Source organism: Pelodiscus sinensis, chromosome 7 (genome assembly GCF_049634645.1).
Source record: "Pelodiscus sinensis isolate JC-2024 chromosome 7, ASM4963464v1, whole genome shotgun sequence".
NCBI lineage: Eukaryota > Metazoa > Chordata > Testudines > Trionychidae > Pelodiscus > Pelodiscus sinensis.
Window position 1 is genome coordinate 36103809 of NC_134717.1, and position 18100 is coordinate 36121908.

Below are 18100 nucleotides of genomic sequence, written 5' to 3' on the forward strand. Positions count from 1 at the left end.
ATTTTCACTCATGAGTACAGTAGGGTGATGAAAACAGGGAGCAACCTCCCTCAAGGAAACAAAATGATCACTATAATGATGAAGATGATGTATTTGTGAGTCACAGCCTTTTAGGTGATTAATAAAAGATGTCGAGGCTCTGTTCTCACTTGGTCCCTTTCACAAAGACAGACATACTGACTCTAATTTTTTCCCCATAGATTGCATTTGTTCAGGTAATTCCATAGGCCTAAAAGGGAATTCTCTACCTTAGCATTCTTGCAAAAAAAAAAATTCCAGCAGATAGTTGCTAATGAGCATTTGCAGGTATGCAAGTAGATAGGACCCAAAGAATGATCTGAAAACAGTGCCTATAAAATAGTTTCTCAAATACTTAAAATAGCTTTAGGTTAATAAAATCCTTTTGTAAATGATCATACATTCTTTGGAGTGAGTGTATAAACTTAAATTCTGAGAAATTATTTTCAGTTAAATTTGTTATTTAAATGTTTAATGTAAAAAGCCTATATTATCTTGAATTGTACAACAACCTTCTGCTTGGAAGGATTGAGGGGAGCGATTGATGACTAAACAGCTATAATTTGGCATGTGTCCAACCTAAACCTTAATTGGCATCAGAGATGTAGTCTCAAAATTGGCTTCAATTTGAGTCTTGCTGCCTCAACCATTTGACTGGAATAAGTGTTCTCACTGGCAATGTAATTGATAATGCACCATTGTTTGGGGAGCTGATAGCTAAACCAGACTGCTGTATTCTGAAATTATTAGATAAATCTTATAAAGAATTGCTGGCTTATTTGATATAGTCTAATTAATCTGATCATTTAATTAATTGGATGATTCTATATTAAACCATTTTTATTTGATTTGTTTATATTTATTTTATTTTATACATTTTGCTTAGTTATTTAGTTTAAATAATATATAAAATTGGATATCTGTATGGTCCAGACATTTCTTCCCTACATATCAAGATGCAAGACCTCAGAAGTCCCAGAGTAGAATACAGAAATAACTGTGTAACCCATCTAGCAACTGCCCACAGAACTGCTTCTATAATAGTATATATAACATAGCAGCATAAATAATGTAGGTGTATTTGATGTACCTTAGTCCGAATTTCTCCAGCGGCCCAACAGTGGGTGATCAATGGCAGAAACTTTCCCATCAACTTCCCTTATCCTTCACCACCTCAAGGAGTTCCAAAGTCAATAGTGGCATCCTTGGCATTCAGTTTAGTGGGCCTTTGCTAGACTCACTAAATTGAACAGTAGACTGACTTCTGCAGCATCGAGCCTCCATTTAGTATAGACATAGCCTTAGTTGTAAAACATTTGAGGGCACGAGGTGAATACCAGCCTATCAGCCTAAATGTTGACCAAATCCCCTAAGTACAATGATATACCTCAAACCTCAGTAGTCCATAGAACTATGGCCAATGTCCGAATGACTAAAACCCATTAAAGATATACTACTCAACCCACTTTTGAATGTCTTTCACCAAAGCCAAAATTTACCTACTGCACATTCATCTGGACTCCCTTCTTCAAGAGGGAAGTTTATATCACCACCACCAATGAACCAAGTGCTACTCTGTAGGGTCATTTCTAAAACTCTCCTTCTCTGCCATAGGTCTGCTTTGTGGCAGGGCATATGCTGATATCTCATAGATAACCATATTCCCTATCCTCAACCTATGGCTATCTGCTTGTCTCGTTTTTCCACCCTCCTGAAACCCTCAGCAGTCTCTGGCTCAGGATGAAGCTTCCTCATTCATTTTCTTTTTTCCTCCAGCAACAATTTTTTTACATCCACTTTTCAAGTTTTTCCTTTTGCCTCTATACGATCTAGTTTTCTAAAGACCTAATTCAGTATATGGATTTTCCTTCTAGCCTTTGCCTCAACAACCTCTCCTGAAAAAATGAGTCTTGTATCAGCTTAAAGACTAACAGATTTATCTGGGCATAAACTTTCATGGGCAAAAACCCCACTCCTTCATTATTTTTGCGGATACAGATTAACACACCTATCCTTCTAAAACTAGTCACCTCACCTGGCCTACCCATAAGTGAACCTACATCTCAGGTCTTTGCCAATTTGTTACTCTTGTCCAGAACACAGAGCACTGACTACCTCAAATGTGGCAACTCATTTTAGATTATTCAGACACATGATACACAAGAAGCTATTCCTGTAAAGGTCTCATAAATCTCATAAAAAAACATCTTTACTGATTTCACATGTGGAATATCTATGATGATGCAACATGGTGAAGAAGCATTACCTAGTCACCAATACAAAAAGAAAAAGGCCATCAGAAGAGAGAGAAGTAGGGAAAAGCAGGTTTCTGATCCTAGCTTATGAAATCTCACTAGTGTTTTTTTTCCCAACTCTTTTTGCTTGTATCTTGCTTGATTTGTATTTATAATGATTTCCCCTGCTGAACAGATCTTACTGCTACTGATGATGTTCAATCACCACACTTTGTTAATTCATTAATTTAACCAGATCTGTTAGAACTAGAGCTGTGGACATCACTCTTTGACAGTACAGGCAGTCCCCGGGTTACATGGATCCGACTTACATCGGATCCCTACTTACAAACGGGGTGAGGCAACCCCGCACTAGCTGCTTCCCCCCCAGCAGACCAGGGAGACGCGAAGCTAGCGCCCGCCCCCAGCAGACCAGGGAGACGCGGAATGGCTTTTCTCAGCAGACACCTCAGCTTGAGAATAAAGGACTAAAGGAAGTGAAGTGTGGGAGAATAAAACTGAGCTCTGGAGAAATGTTTGGCTAGAGTATCCCCTACAATATGTACCAGTTCCAACTTACATACAAATTCAACTTAAGAACAAACCCACAGTCCCTATCTTGTACGTAACCCGGGGACTGCCTGTACTTACAGATAGAGAAGTAATTGAGAAATCTGATGTTGTCATCATTTCCGGTGTGTAAAAAATTATACACCTATCTCAAATGGTAGTCAGAATCATGCCTCACGATTTTCAGTATGTTTCTCAAGGAATGACTGGAATTACTTGATTTTCACTCATACAACGTGGTGCTTTCAATAGGTTAAAGATGTAACTTTACTAAATTCCTCTTTTCTAAGCATACTAGCAGATTTGTCCATTGTGGCCTGAATCCTTAATTCAATTAATTTTCAGAGAGGATGAATAAAAGGAAAATATACATGCTTTATTAAAATGACTGTATTTTTCAAAAATAGTGCTATTTTTATAAAGTTAACTTTAGTAATTTTTTTAAATGAGAATTTCATCAAGTGTATTTTTTTCTTCATTCTCAGAAGCTCTTACCATTCCCTATGTTTTAACAAAAAGGGCTGTAGTCCATCTGGCGGTATGGTTTCCTACACTCTCTTCTAGTTTTCAAACCTTAATCATTAACGTAACTATGACAAAACAGAGTGCTACTCCAAATTTCTCTATGTTATCTCTTCTATAAGGTTTATTGAGAAGCAATCCTAATCCAGGCACATCTCTGAAGAAGTGGGCTGTGCCCATGAAAGCTCATGATACCATCTACATCAGTGGTCCCCAAGGCGGTGCCCGCGGGCGCCATGGCACCTGCCGGGGCATTTGTGTGCACCCACCGACAACCTGGGCCAGCCCCGCCCCCGGCGCGCAGCGCACTGGAGGCGCCGGCCCCAGGCGTGCGACACGCACTGGCGCCTGGTGTGCGGTGCTCGGGTGGCCCCAGCCCCGAGGCACATGCAGGTGCGTGGCGCTGGTGCCGGCCCCAGGCGCGTGGCTCGGGCGGCGGTGCCGGCCCCGGGCCCACGGCACAAGGTGCTCGGGCGGCCCCGGCCCTGGAGCACATGCCGGCGCCGGGTGCAAGGGCATCCCCGGCCCTGGCATGCCCCAGGACGCGCGCCGCCCCCCCCCCCCCCCCCGGGCGCCCGGCGCATGAGTGGCCCCACCCCCCGGGTGCCCAGCGCATGAGTGGCCCCACCCCTGGGTGCCCGGCGCATGAGTGGCCCCACCCCCCGGGCGCCCGGGAGCCTCTAAAGGTTGAGGACCACTGATCTACATGTTTCGTTAGTCTATAAAGTGCTACCAGACCATTTGTTGTTTTTTCCCATTTTTCTGGCTCATCTTGGTTCAGTCTCTTTCAACATTTGCTCAGTTATGTCAATTTTGAGCACTGTACTTGATCTTGGTGATTGTCTCTTTTTTGTTTGGTTTTAAAAGAAGTAATCCCATTCTAGGTACATCCCATTTTCCTGGCACAACCAAACCCTGTCCTCACTTTAAGTTATAAGAGAAAGCTGTATACCAAATTTGATTGTCCTCGCTCGTACCATTTATGAGGAATTCTTACTCAAATAGTCGCTGTCTAAAATACATAATAGATATGACTCTGGAAAGCTTTTTCAGGAGAGAGGAAAAGCAAAAAGCTTTGTAAAACTGGTGTTTCCTTTTAAAAATTTGTGCCTAGGTTCATTCTTCCAGCTGAAACTCTGCCACAGATCTATAATAATAATTATTGCCATTCTTTGAGGAAAATCCTACAACAGCAGGTTCAGACAATGTGCAAAATACCTATCCAACATGGCACATATGTGGATCTGAGATTTTATGCTGTTTTTGTAACAACAGTTCCATTGTCACTTATAATAAAATCAGGGGGAAAGACCTTGAGAGATAAACTGCTTATTTATTTGTTCCTGAGGCTTTGATAGCATGTTTGTTGTTGTGTGATCTTTATAAAACTCAAAGGTGCTAAGTGCAGCTTGTTTTTGAGAGTCAATGCTAGCACGAAATACATGCTTTTTGTAATAACACCCAGTGAGCTGTGACACTTCTGTACTCAAGTGTGTGCCTCCATACAATATTGTGCCAGCTCCTCAAATGAGGAACTGGCTGAGAATCTGTTACGTGACTATGTTTATCTAGATACTCGGCATCCATCAGTGTAGCATCTGAAGGTTTCCCAAGCACTTAAGAACAGAAATATAAATTATCTTTCTTCCTTTACTGACTGTAGAATAAAGGCTTTTCTTTGTCTGCATCTTTAAATATGATTAGGAGTGGATGAGAGGGAAGGTGGACATGGTGTGGGAAGAAATTACCAAGTAAAAAATGCCAAGAAATTAGTTTTACATTTAATTATGAATGTGGAGAGTGTACAATATCTTTACCTCTTGTGGGAGTGAGTTCCACAGTCTTCATAAACCTCCCTTCATTAACTGACTATTTTATGGTTCCAGAAGAATATAGCTATTGTGGAAGGTCTCTATCACAGAAGGAGAAATGTTGTCTCAGGTAACTATAACTAATTCTATGCAGAGTTGTGCACATCAGAACAGAGTTCTTTCACTGAAAACTGACTCAGCTAGAAAGTGTTAGAGGCTCTTATGCCACCACACTCCAGCTTTCTCTTCTCCAGACTTAATATTCCCAATTCCCTTTCCTCATATGTTCTCTATGCATTTGATCATTTTTGTTACTCTCCTCCAGATACTTTCCAGGTTGTCCACATCTTTCTTAAAATGCAGTGCACGACTGAGGTTTTACCTGTGCAGAACAATTACCTGCAGCACTATTGCCTCGCCAGTTCCTCCCAGTCTGCTATTTGTGCATTTGATTTTTTTTCCTTCTTGACCCGTAATACTTTTCACTTGTCTTAATTGAATTTCATCTGGTTGACTTCAGACTAGTTATCCAAATTTATCCAAATAATTTAGCTGGCACATTGGGTTCTACCCCTCATGTCAGTGGTCTGCAATTACTAAAAAGTCTGCATCCTTGGGTGGGGGGAGGGGCAAAAGACTCCCCCCCCCCTCCCAGGCATCTCAGTAGGAATGAAACTGCCCAATGACTTCATCTAGCACCATTTTCTGGGTCCTATCTTTGCCCCATTTGAGGGGTTGGGTAATGGGTTGCAAAGCAGTATCAGAGGCTAATATGCTATTGCAGCACACATGCCAATGCACTCTGTGCAAGAGACCAGGGAGTTCAATCTCTTCAGTACTGCACAGGCTTCACTACCGCTTCACAATTCTGTAAGGTCTGTGTTCATTTCCTGTGCAGCACCGAGCATACTAGCTCTACTTGATCAATCAAATAACTACCTAAATAATGTTAACACAGCAGGCTATTGATGGGGTTCAGTGGCGCTCCAAGAATGATCAGGATGCTAAAGGACCAAAGAGGTGGAGGAACCAGTGTTCCTTCTAATGTTTTATGTCCATGCATGGAAGAGATGTGTGACATCTCACCTCCCTATTGGTCCACATAACAAAATTCATTTTGCACATGAACAATCTGTGGTGGGGATGGGGTTAAGAGGTTTGGAGTGTGGGAGGTGGCTTAGGGTTGGGGAAGATGTCTCTGGCTGGTAGTGTGGGCTCTGGTGTGGGGCTAAGGGTGATGTGTTTGGGATATGAAAGGTCTGGGAGGGAGTTCGGAAGTCCTGGGCTCATGACTGGGGGAAGGGACTGGGGTGCAGAGCACTCGTGCAACAGTTCCCATTTGGTGGAGCGAGGAAGAGTTGGTTCTACATGGCCAGCACTGTCCCTGCAGTCACTGCCCCCGCAGCTCCCATTGGCCAGGATTCACAGCCAATGGGAGTTGCAGGGGTGGAGCTTCCAGGCAAGGACAGCACAGGGACAGAGTTTTCTAAGACACGTAGGCTGTGTCCAGACTCAGGGTTTTTTTCGGGAAAAGTAGCCTTTTTCCGAAAAAACTTCCCCTGCGTCCAGACTCAAGCCGCGTTCTTTCGAAATTAAATCGAAAGAACGCGGCTTTTCTTTTGATGGTGGTAAACCTCATTTCACGAGGAAGAACGCCTTCTTTCGAAAGTTCCTCTTTCGAAAGAAGGCGTTCTTCAATGTAAATAGGGCTTCTTCAAAAGAGAGCATCCAGACTCACTGGATGCTTTCTTTCGAAAAAGCAAGCCGCTTTTTCGAAAGTTCAACGTGCAGTCTAGACGCTCTCTTTCGAAAGAGGCTCTTTCAAAAGTATCTTTCGAAAGAGCCTCTTTCGAAAGAGGCTTGCAGTCTAGACATAGCCGTAGTGATGTGACAATTGGGTGGAGAGAAACAGCAGTGCTCAGAGTGATTCCCTTCCCCTCAGCCAGGAAGGCTAGCCCAGAACACAAGGGCTTTAGTGGCTACAGCCCTGTGCCCTGGGCTAAAGGCCCTCACCCTTAACCTTGGGCTTCAGGCTCTAAAGCCCCTTTCTTAATCTGGCCCTGCTTCTGGGGCTAGAAGAGCACCTCTTCCACAGCCACAGCAGCTCCCTGCTGGGGCCAGAGGAACATGTCTGACCTCTGGCCTCGGCCACAGTTGAGGGAGAGATGCGCTCCTCCAGTCCCAGGAGGGAGCTGCCACAGCAGGAGGAGAGGAGGCTGCAGCAGCCCTGAGCCCCTGAATGGAGCTTAGCCATACAGCTTAAAGGGAACCCCCATCACTTGGGACTCAACTAGACTAAACACTTGGAAATGTGTCATCAGGAGTAATCCTACCAGGGTTCCAGGGCGTGCACAGAAGGGCCAGCTCTAGATTCAGAAGTCCACAGTGTCTGGCAATTGTTGTGCACATTGTCATACGTGGGGGAGCATAGCAATGTGAGATCTCTGTGTGTCTAATATTTGTAGAATCCATCCATGTCAGACTTCCTAATCTCCCAGTGCACACCTGATGGCCATTTCTTAAGAAACATCCTTGGAGCCACAATAAAAAAGAGTCTCTTGCACGGTACCAAGTCACCCCATAGAACAGGAGGAGTTATTTCTTGTACTATGTGGAAAGAAAAATCTGTCTGTCATAATGGACTTAAGTCTAGGAGACATCTGTTGGAGGTCTCATGCAGACAGCAGCGAAACATTAATAGGGTTTCTAAAAATGATAGATGAGTTTCTAACACAGGAGGTATTGCAACCAACATGGGATAATTCTATATTGGACCTCATTATGGTAGATAAAGATGAATTAATCACTGGACTGGAGGTTGGTCGTTGCCATGGGACCAGTGATTGCAAACCGATTATATTCAATATGGGCAAAGAGAAGACAGTCCCAACTGGTAATTTTACACAGACACAAACATGCTGATATAAAAGGAATAATTTCCCAAAGCTGAGGAAAAATAAGAGTGAAATTGATTGGTAGAAAAAATTAGAGAGAATTTTAGTAATATTTCTCTTTTATAAAATAAAATCTACCATTTTTCTTCAGCACATAAAATGATCACCAATTACTTTCTCGTGAGCAATCTCACTCTCTCTCTCCACTTATCACCAAACATTTAGCAGAACAATATTGGATACTAGATCTGCCAGTCACCAGACAAAAGAATGAATATAACCATAAATTAATAATTAATTAGATTTAGGTAGGATTGTTTTTTTTCTTTTAGTTTCCAGCTAATATGATCTGTGTAATTGCAATTTTTAAACTAACTGGTTTCAAAACAAAACCATGAAATTACAAGGACACCTATTTCAAAAGATGTGCAATGTACAACAGGGGAAATATGGAAGTGACACATCATTGAAAACACATCAATGAAAATTATTGCTAAGTGTAGAATAGTTGAAACATAAAATACCCTTTGAATATAATTATTTTCGATACCTGCTTTTTATTTTAGAACACAGAATTAGGAGTCAAGATATTTGAGTTTCATTCTTCCACAGACTTGCTAGGAGACTTAGGCAAGTCACTTAATTTCTCCATGTCTCCGTTTCCTCATCTAGAAAATACAGATATAACTTACAGTGCTTTCTTCACCTGGGTTAATTACATTCTCTCTATAAAGCACGTTGAGATCCTAAAATGAAAACTAAATGCAAGAAATTGAACATGATATAAGTGCAATATTATGATGTGCTTACTCTCCTATAGAGAACATTTACATTTGAATCTTTCATTAATTATATTTTCTGTCTGTAGTACTGCTCTTAAAGCCATCATTTTCTTCAAGCAACTAAACTCAACTCCTGCAAACCAGAAAGAAAAAGAAGGTGCCACATGTCATTGAAATTGTCAAAAGAAAATATTTTTGCATTATTGGATATTCTAGACTTACTAAATACTGAACTCCCTCATTATAATACCATCCCACCCTCATTTTTGAAAACAATAATGATCCAAGGGTTCATATTTTTATTTAGTGTTATTTCTAGCCTAGTGTGTGGTGAAGAGCAGCAACACTCAAGGCATTTCTGTGTATTAAATATCTCTTCTCTTCAGATGAAGACAGGGAGACTTTTTTTCTGCGCACATCTGCTGAGCATTGGCTTTTGAGGCAATTGCAGGCCACACTGACATCTCTTTTAGAGGGCTCTGACACCACCCAATCTAATTACCCATCTGCAGAGTCTGGGGAAAACAAAGAGTTATGGGGAGGTGGAGCACAAGGCTTGCCCTACCAAATTGTAGAACAACTAATCAGTCGAGATATTACTGTTTTCTTGGTGTTGGAAATAATGAAGAAATATGTCTTTGTTCTGATTTATGTTTGCTCTGTCATTTGTTTTCCTTTTGCTAACATCTACAAAGCCTCTTTCTGATACTATCTTTCCACCACATCAGCTTTTAAGTAATCTCATCTTAGAAGATATCTATTCTTATTGGTCTCCTCTAAAGTTCTCCATTTTCACTGCAATTTTCCTTAGTCCTCCCCAAACCTATCTGATCCCTTCTGTTCTTACATCTCATTTTCAATCTTCTCTACTTTTCTATCATCCTAAGCTTCTCAATTTTCCTTCTAACTTCCTTCAGGCTTCTTCATTATTGCAACAGAAGGATGGAGAGTTGGACTGTTAGCAGAGATAGGTACTTGAGATGTTACGAATGGCACCCAAACATTTTTCATCTATCCTAAGACTCTCTAATAATTATTACTATTAGTTTATTTATGCTAATGCCCAGTATGACATAGGCAGCATCCAAACACTTCAGGGAAAAGAGACAATTACAAATCAAGACCAGACCAATAAGTAAAAGGAAATAAAAGGAGGGGAAAGAACAATAAGCAAAGTAATTCTAAGTCGACACAATTTACTGTGAGCAGCACAACTGAAGTAAAGCATTTGAAACTCAGATGTGTTCAGGGTAGGAGCCTTTTGCATGAGTACAGAGAGGCCATATTATGTACAAGAGTCCCTGCAGAAGGAGGCATGCCAGTAATCATGTCAGAAGCTGATAAATTGGGAGACAACACTGGGAATATTGGTGAAGCAGAAGAGATGGTATGGAGAGGCAATTCAGAAAATGACAAAGGAGGATAGATAAGGCCCATACTCACTAATACCCCTTCAAGAAATAATGACCAGAAATAGAATAGTAATCTAATTAAGTGTACGAGCATGTGTGCACTAGCTAAAATGCTTCTACATGAAATTATTGTAATGAAAATTGACATTTTTCATTACAGTAGTGTCATGCACATCTTTTACACTTAGAAGTATCCACATTTATGGACTTTACATGTGGTTAAAGTGTCTTATTTAAGAAAAATATATAGTTGACAATAACAGAGTAATTACATAGTCATTGCTTCAGTCTGCCTGTATAAATCATTGTGATTTAACCTACAGTAGTAATAAAAATAAATGATATTGTTTTTGGTTCATTACTACTGATCTAATAAAATGTAATGAATTAAGAAATTTCCTAAGTGAAATAGTCTCATAAAAATAACAATTTACTAATGGTGTCTTAACAACCTATGTGAACTCACTATGAGGAAAATAAGCATTTTTGATAAAAAAATCACATTTTTATTTTATTTGAGTCCTAGTTTTAAGGCTATCTGTCCAACAAGAGGTCTCCTTCAGGGAGTACACAGTCTCCCTAATTCAGACTCGCTGATTTAGCATGCCATGCAAGGGTGGGAAATTGTAAGGTAAAAAAATATATTGAAATATATTTCATAATATGAATAGAAGCCATGGGATCTTATATACAGATAGTACAGGGTTTCTTTTAAAGACAAGAAAATTGTTAATCACTTGCATGCGATGATCCCAGTGTACAGAATGTTACTACTGTTGTAGGATATTGGACTAGGTTCCCTCCCCCAAGTGCAGAGAAATATAAAATGCACCTGCACCAGTGAAAGACAGAATGCTCTGCAGGAAAATCACTCCTTAGATAAGGCAGTGTGTGTTTCTTCTGCTGTTTTCTCTTTTGGGCCCATAGGAGCATTACTGTTTAAGGCTGCAGCAGGGATGCAAAGAATCAATGTATGGCTGTCCTAGCCATGCCATCCTCCCTGCTTAGACCTATCCACTTGAGTGGCTGGCTTCAGGTCCCCTCATGGAGGGGAAATTACAAGCATCTTCACATGTCACAACTGGGCAGACTTTTTCCACCAGATGCCAGCTCAAGCTGACACATGCACAGGATGACTCTATATGAAGGGACTGGACAGAAGAGTTTGGCAATTTCAACTTGACAGTGACACCAGGCCCACTGAGGTCCATATGAGTTTTTCTACCGATTTCAAAGGGTCCAAGGGTGATGTTGTGGCAAGCACCTGCAAAAATGTTTTAGTTTGCCAGGAATTATAATCTTGTATATAAATTTGTATCACCTTTATATTATGAGTCATAGATATGTATTGCATTTCTGAATTTTCTAACTTATGCTATGTTTTTGAGTAACATCACCATACAGATTAGCATTATCAGCTGGTGCTGCCCCAACTACCCCTGGGTCACACCAAGATTTTGCCCAAAAGAATCCATCACCACATTTTTTGTACAATCATGTATACATCACAGTGGCATCCCATGCCACAAGATTAACAACAAGAAGAAAGAATAGACTAGAGATTACTCATAATAATTTTAGGAGCTGGCTATGCAATGTTCTAATCCAAACAAGAAAGTAATGTTATAAATTTACTCTTTTGGAGGTTTGTCTGCAGATCATTAACTGCTATTTGCAACAAGTTCTTACCCTATCAGCACACTAGGGACCCTGTTCTGTAGTCCTAATGCCTGGACCTTCCTTCAATTTTGACTGTACTTTTGTCATTCATTTTTCATTCCATTAATAAATAAAACTAAGCAGCTCTCAAACAGTGAAGATGTTTCATCCAAGCCAGTGATTCCAAAATGCCACTGTGTGTTTCATGAACAAATCATAATTTAAAACTGAGACCTAAATATTGGGAGGCATTCTGGATTACTTAGAAAGATATGAACAAGCATTTTAATAACTGAGCAATTCAACTCAATATAAAACCTTTCAGGTAAAAATAAACAAAGGGTGAGTATGATATTGTTATTAAAGGCTTTTGAAGTCTTTGTGAGTCTGTAGAAACAAAACCACTAAAACCCCACATCAGTTAAAATTAGTAGGAGACTAAAGTTTTTGTCGAGCAGGCGGATCAGATTTCTTGAATGGCATGATTTAGAGAACCTCTGGCTTAAGCTAAAGTAGAGGATCAGCTTGAGTTCTGTAACCATGGATTTCTAAACGTCTGGAACAAGTTATTTCCCAATCCCTCACTGACACCTAGCCAAGGATGAAGGAAAGATCGACAAACAGAGGACGGAAGAATAAAAGCTAGAGTTAGGAGACTCAAAAAACATCTAAGTAGTTGTTACAGGCTAAAAGGCATGGAATTCAGTAACACCTCTATCTTTGAAAGAGTAGAATATGCTCTAACAATTGCAATCCTAAACCAGAGAAATCTCTCCCCAAACTTGAACGGCAGGAAAAGCTTGATTAAGGCAACCAAAGGCAGAAACTAAGTACCATGAGAGCTAAATAAATAGCAACATGAGAAAAAGGGACATTTTTATATGATAAATATTGATATTATTTAACAAGAATATGCTATAGGAAATAACCCTGCCATAGCAGTTGAATGAACTAGGGATTATAGCAGAATTTTTGCCAATTGTTATTTATATAATTTCCAAGAGACATTTACCGAAGGCGTGATTTCTGACACCCTCATCTAACTAGCTTCAGCTATGAGAGCCCACGTGTGAGGTCAGCAGCACATACTAGCTGGCAGATGGTGGATGCATATACTATTCCTATGTGAACAAACAGCATCTTAATACATAGCCCAGTCTCTCTCCGTGGGATCCCACTCATTCTCATGCCACACAGGAGCCCATGAAGACAGTTTATATTGCTGCATTAGCCAGACTGGGTTTGTGGTAGAAGTCTTCCTATGAGTAGAGGGGGTTTAATACTTAGTACTAGCTGAAGTATTCAATTTAATCTCTGGTGAACTATATCATTGCTTTTGTTTCCCGAAAAGGGCAGGATAGTATAAATACCTGTCAAAATTTCATGAATTACTAGAGGATCCAAATGTAAATGTCAGAAAGTAATCAAACAGCCACTGCAGTGATTACTGTACATGTTATACACTCTGTAGGAAAAGGGAACTGCAATAATCAAACAGGGAAGCTAAAACTATAGTAAAGAAAGGGAAGAAAATCCTTCAGGTTTGTTAGTGTATGATGAAATAAGCAATCCCTGTATACCTGTCTGTAAAGAGAATATAGGGAAAAAGAGGAAGGATTTTCAGAGCATAAAGAACCGTGAAGTGAAAATTTACATGAACACCGTTACAATTAAATGTACCCCAAATTTTCCTATTGTTTTCTTAACATAAGAAAAACAGGATTTCAGAACATTCGTAGACAGAATGTGGTCATGAAGTCCATTTCCTGAAACACACTTACATGAATATTCAAAAGGCATACAACATAAAAGTACCTTTTTGGCTTAAGAATCTGAATCAATTCATCTTCAGATATTTTACAATAATTAACAAAACATTTTAAAACCACAGCATATTGTGAACATATGAATATTTGCTTTGCTATTTAATAGAGATAGTAGAAGCATTAGAAGCAACAGAATCAAGGGAATTAGAGGAAATGCTCATTAAAACAAATTTAAAAGGTCTAATGATTAAAATATTGATTAATTAGCCAAACATTGATTAACAGTCACACTTTATCAACTACAAAGGTTCTAATTACTGCACCATTATTCCATGGATTGACCTGTTCTCTCTTGTCACTTACGACAAAGAACAATTTTTATTAAGAGGGTTTTGGATTTTTGACCTGTAAAATTTTAATAGGGAGTGCACAGAGAGTGTCGTGTGTGGTTTGGCATTTTAGTCACTGAGGGACTGATACTTACTGTCTCTACTTAACCAAAGGCACAGAAGTGCAATAGGGATGTGAATACCCAGGGATTAAAGCCCTAACAACTTCATAATCATGGAAACGGGAGATTATTTGCAATTGCAGGAAATCCACCTCAGTGGAAGAAGAAATTATATGCCATCACCCTGCTATTTAATAACAGCAGACTACTTCAGTGGAGTACAAGAGACCAGGATTCAAGCTACCCAGACACCTTGTATAATGCCACAGTTTAAGGAGGAACCATAGTATGGGAGTCCATTGCCTGGCCCTTATTAATCCTTTAAGAAATGTTCTAGAACACCTGACCTGCCAAAATTTGTCCAGAGACCAATAAATGGCCACTTCTGCCACAGAAAAATGAAAAGCTGTGAATGAAGTAAGAGTTCATTACAAAAATACTGCCCCAAGTAGCAGTTCATACCTAGGAAAATGGTCTCATGTTCAAAAGATTTTCAGCAGAAAACGTATGGATTTCTCTCTCAAGACTATGTTGCTGATCTCAATAACTGTCTATTTAAATCTGTTGATGTAGCGTTTAAACCTTGCTTCACAAAGGAAAGAAGCTAATACAGACCCAGGGCTGCACTCTCAATATAACTGTCTAAAGTGATGGTCTGGATTTACTTCTGATGAGATCAGCTCTAAGGCCAGAAAGCAGATTTATAGTGTGAACATAAATGAGCATGGCGGGGGAGGAGGACATTTTGATCATACATATGCTTGTCAGACAAAAGGTGTTCAAAACCTTATTGCCAAATAAGTAACAGCAAGTTACTTCCTCACAGCCAGTGGAAAAGGACATCAAGAGGACAATTCAGAACAGGAACATTAGGCTGACAAGATCAACAGCTAAAGCCTGGGAAAGGGCCAGCATAGAAGCATTGGCACTCAGGAGTTTTATCAGAAAAAGGTATGCAAATTGCACTCCACAATTTGTGTACCTTTTTCTGATAGTTTTGTCGGAAGAGGCTTTTCTAAAATTTGGCCAGTCTAAACTGGGCCAAATTTCAGAAAAACCTCCTCTTTCGGTAGAGCCCTTCTTTCTTGTAGCAAAAGATATCAGAAGAGCAGATGCGTTTCCTGGACGTGGCAGAGTTTTTCCGGGATACCTCTAGCATCCCAGAAAAACTCCGTACTCTAGACATAGCCTCTGGTGCTATCACAGGAGAAAATTTCCTTCAGGATTAGCTTCTGGGTCCTGCAGAGGACCAACATTTTAGAACTGGTCAGATTATTCTGCAGCAGTTTAAAAGAAAAAGGAGTGTTGATATTATGCCAAGATCAGAAATATCCTACGGTACCTGCCATCTGAATAATGATGAAATAATTGCTTCATGTGGAAAACTGTACTCAACAGCAACCTGTGGAACTGAAAGAATTACATACTGAACTGTTACATTTCCTTGGCCTTTTCACTCCATCATCTTGCTATATTATTCTTTTTAAACAAAACAATACCTTTACCCCCACTCCAGCAAAACAAAAACAATTATGTTCTCATTAAGTACTATAGCTTCTTTTCTATCTTCATGATTTTTACACCTGAAAAGCTGTCACATTATACATATAACTTAAATCCACAAATGCAAAAAAAATGTATAGCCTAGCCAGACAAGTCTACCTATTTCTTACTTTGGTATATGAAACTTTGAGAGCTTCATTCAGTATATTTCATAAGAGAGATCATATTCTGGAATGTCTTCAGGGTGAATATTGGAAACTTGAAGTTCTCCCTTCTATTAGAATTTGTCTTACACTATTCCCTTGTCACCTCTTGGAACTGGGGTTCAAACACTCAGGGTATGTCTACACTACCCTCCTAGTTCGAACTAGGAGGGTAATGTAGGCATACCGCACTTGCAAATGAAGCCCGGGATTTGAATTTCCCGGGCTTCATTTGCATAAGCGGGGAGCCGCCATTTTTAAATCCCCGCTGGTTCGAACCCCGTGCAGCGCGGCTACACGGGGCTCAAACTAGGTAGTTCGGACTAGGTTCCTATTCCGAACTACCGTTACTCCTCGTGAAATGAGGTGTACCGGTAGTTCAGAATAGGCACCCTAGTCCGAACTACCTAGTTCGAGCCCCGTGTAGCCGTGCTGCACGGGGTTCGAAGCAGCGGGGATTTAAAAATGGCGGCTCCCCGCTTATGCAAATGAAGCCCGGGAAATTCAAATCCCAGGCTTCATTTGCAAGTGCGGTATGCCTACATTACCCCGCTAGTTCGAACTAGCGGGGTAGTGTAGACATACCCTCAACTATCACTATGTAGAAGTGATGCTAAGTACTGAAGTTCATTTTTGGCCCTGAATTTAATGGGATCAGATTCATCTCCATTGGGCAGCTGAGACAGACAGGATTCACCCTGAGGGAAGACCATGGAGAGGAGGTTTCATTTGGGGGCAAAGTGACTTTATCTTTCTCCTGACACTCCAAAGAAGCCCCAAGAAGGCTGCCCAGAAGAGGTGCTGAAGGTATGCAACTCCCCATTTTTGATCCAATTCTGCCTATTTTCAGTGCTGCCTGTCAGAGTGGGGGAAATAAATAGTTGACAGTATAATGCCCCCATTTCTTGGCTGATTTTCTGCCTCCTCAGGCCTGGCGCAAGCGTTCTGCTATGCAGAGTCAATGTTACTGTACATGGTTTCGTAATGGATGGTTATTTCTTGGAGTCCTACTGCCATCCCCACATTTTTTAAAACTACCATTTTAATTCTTCCCTGTGACATGCATACATCATTTTCATTAAAATCAGTAGGACCATATGCAGGCATCGAAGGACAGAATCTGACACTATAATCAAGAGAACCTAAAACCAAGAAGGGATTGGACACAATGCTCCTTCAGCAGTGTATCAGGATCAGTTCTCCTTACTTTTAATTTCATTGCAAGAACAAAATACAGCTACTGCTTTGTGGCAAATACACCCTGTGGTATCAGGGCAAATGCATGGTCTCATATGTGTTACAGACATAGAAGAAAGAACACTTAGGCTTTATGGATATGCCAAATCCTGTATAGGGATGGCGTTATCTATGGATTATTGACACTCTTGGCTGTGATTCTCCTTCAAACCCACATTAACTCCATTGTGTGAACCTCTTTTTTGAGACACTTAATGGAGATAATACTATATAGCAAAAATGCCTATGTCTAGCTCATTTCTGTGAATGTGTGCTATCTCTCACATTGTCCAAAGGCATTTGATTGGTCTACATTATGAACAAATAATCAATATCATTTTAGAAACAAGTGATATTGATTTACAACAGCACAAAAGATAAAAAGGGGTTAACACCACAAAACCCTCATGTCGCTCTATATTTGTATATACATCATTGATGAACTACAGAGAGAAGATTGGGGACATATCTTTTATTGGACATGCTTCTGTTGATGAAAGAAAAACTTTCATGCTATACAGAGCTCTTCTTCAGGATTGCTCTGTATAGCTTGAAACTTTATCTGTTCCACCAACATAAGTTGGTCCAATAAAAAAGTATTAACCTCATCCACCTTGTGTCCCACCCAACTACACCACCACTCCAAATAACTGACCAATTTGAATCTCAGAAGGGTAGCTATGTTAGCTTGTAAATTTAAAAACAATGAGTAGTCCTGTGGCCCCTTCAAGTCTAACACACACACACACACACACATGCATATATATATAAAATACATATAAAAATACAATTTCTTGGACTCCTCAATATGAGCTCAATCCGATTTTATTTCTATATACACATACACTCACACCCCAGGATCTTTCTACCCATTTAGTCCACAATGACAGCCTTACATATGAACTGAAAATAAACACAAATTGTTAAGACCAAGTTAACAATCAAACTGCAAATACTAATTTACAATGGAAGCATTTTTTCATCTCTTAAAGAAATGGGTTGGTGAATAAAGGGCCAAGAGTGGGAACAGGACTTTCCA

At 40.2% G+C, this 18100-nt stretch overlaps 1 pseudogene; it reads left to right on the forward strand.

The window, feature by feature from the left end:
- Positions 1 to 7792: 7792 nt before the first annotated feature.
- LOC112543754 (uncharacterized) overlaps positions 7793 to 18100 on the forward strand; it is a 49308-nt pseudogene continuing 39000 nt past the window's right edge.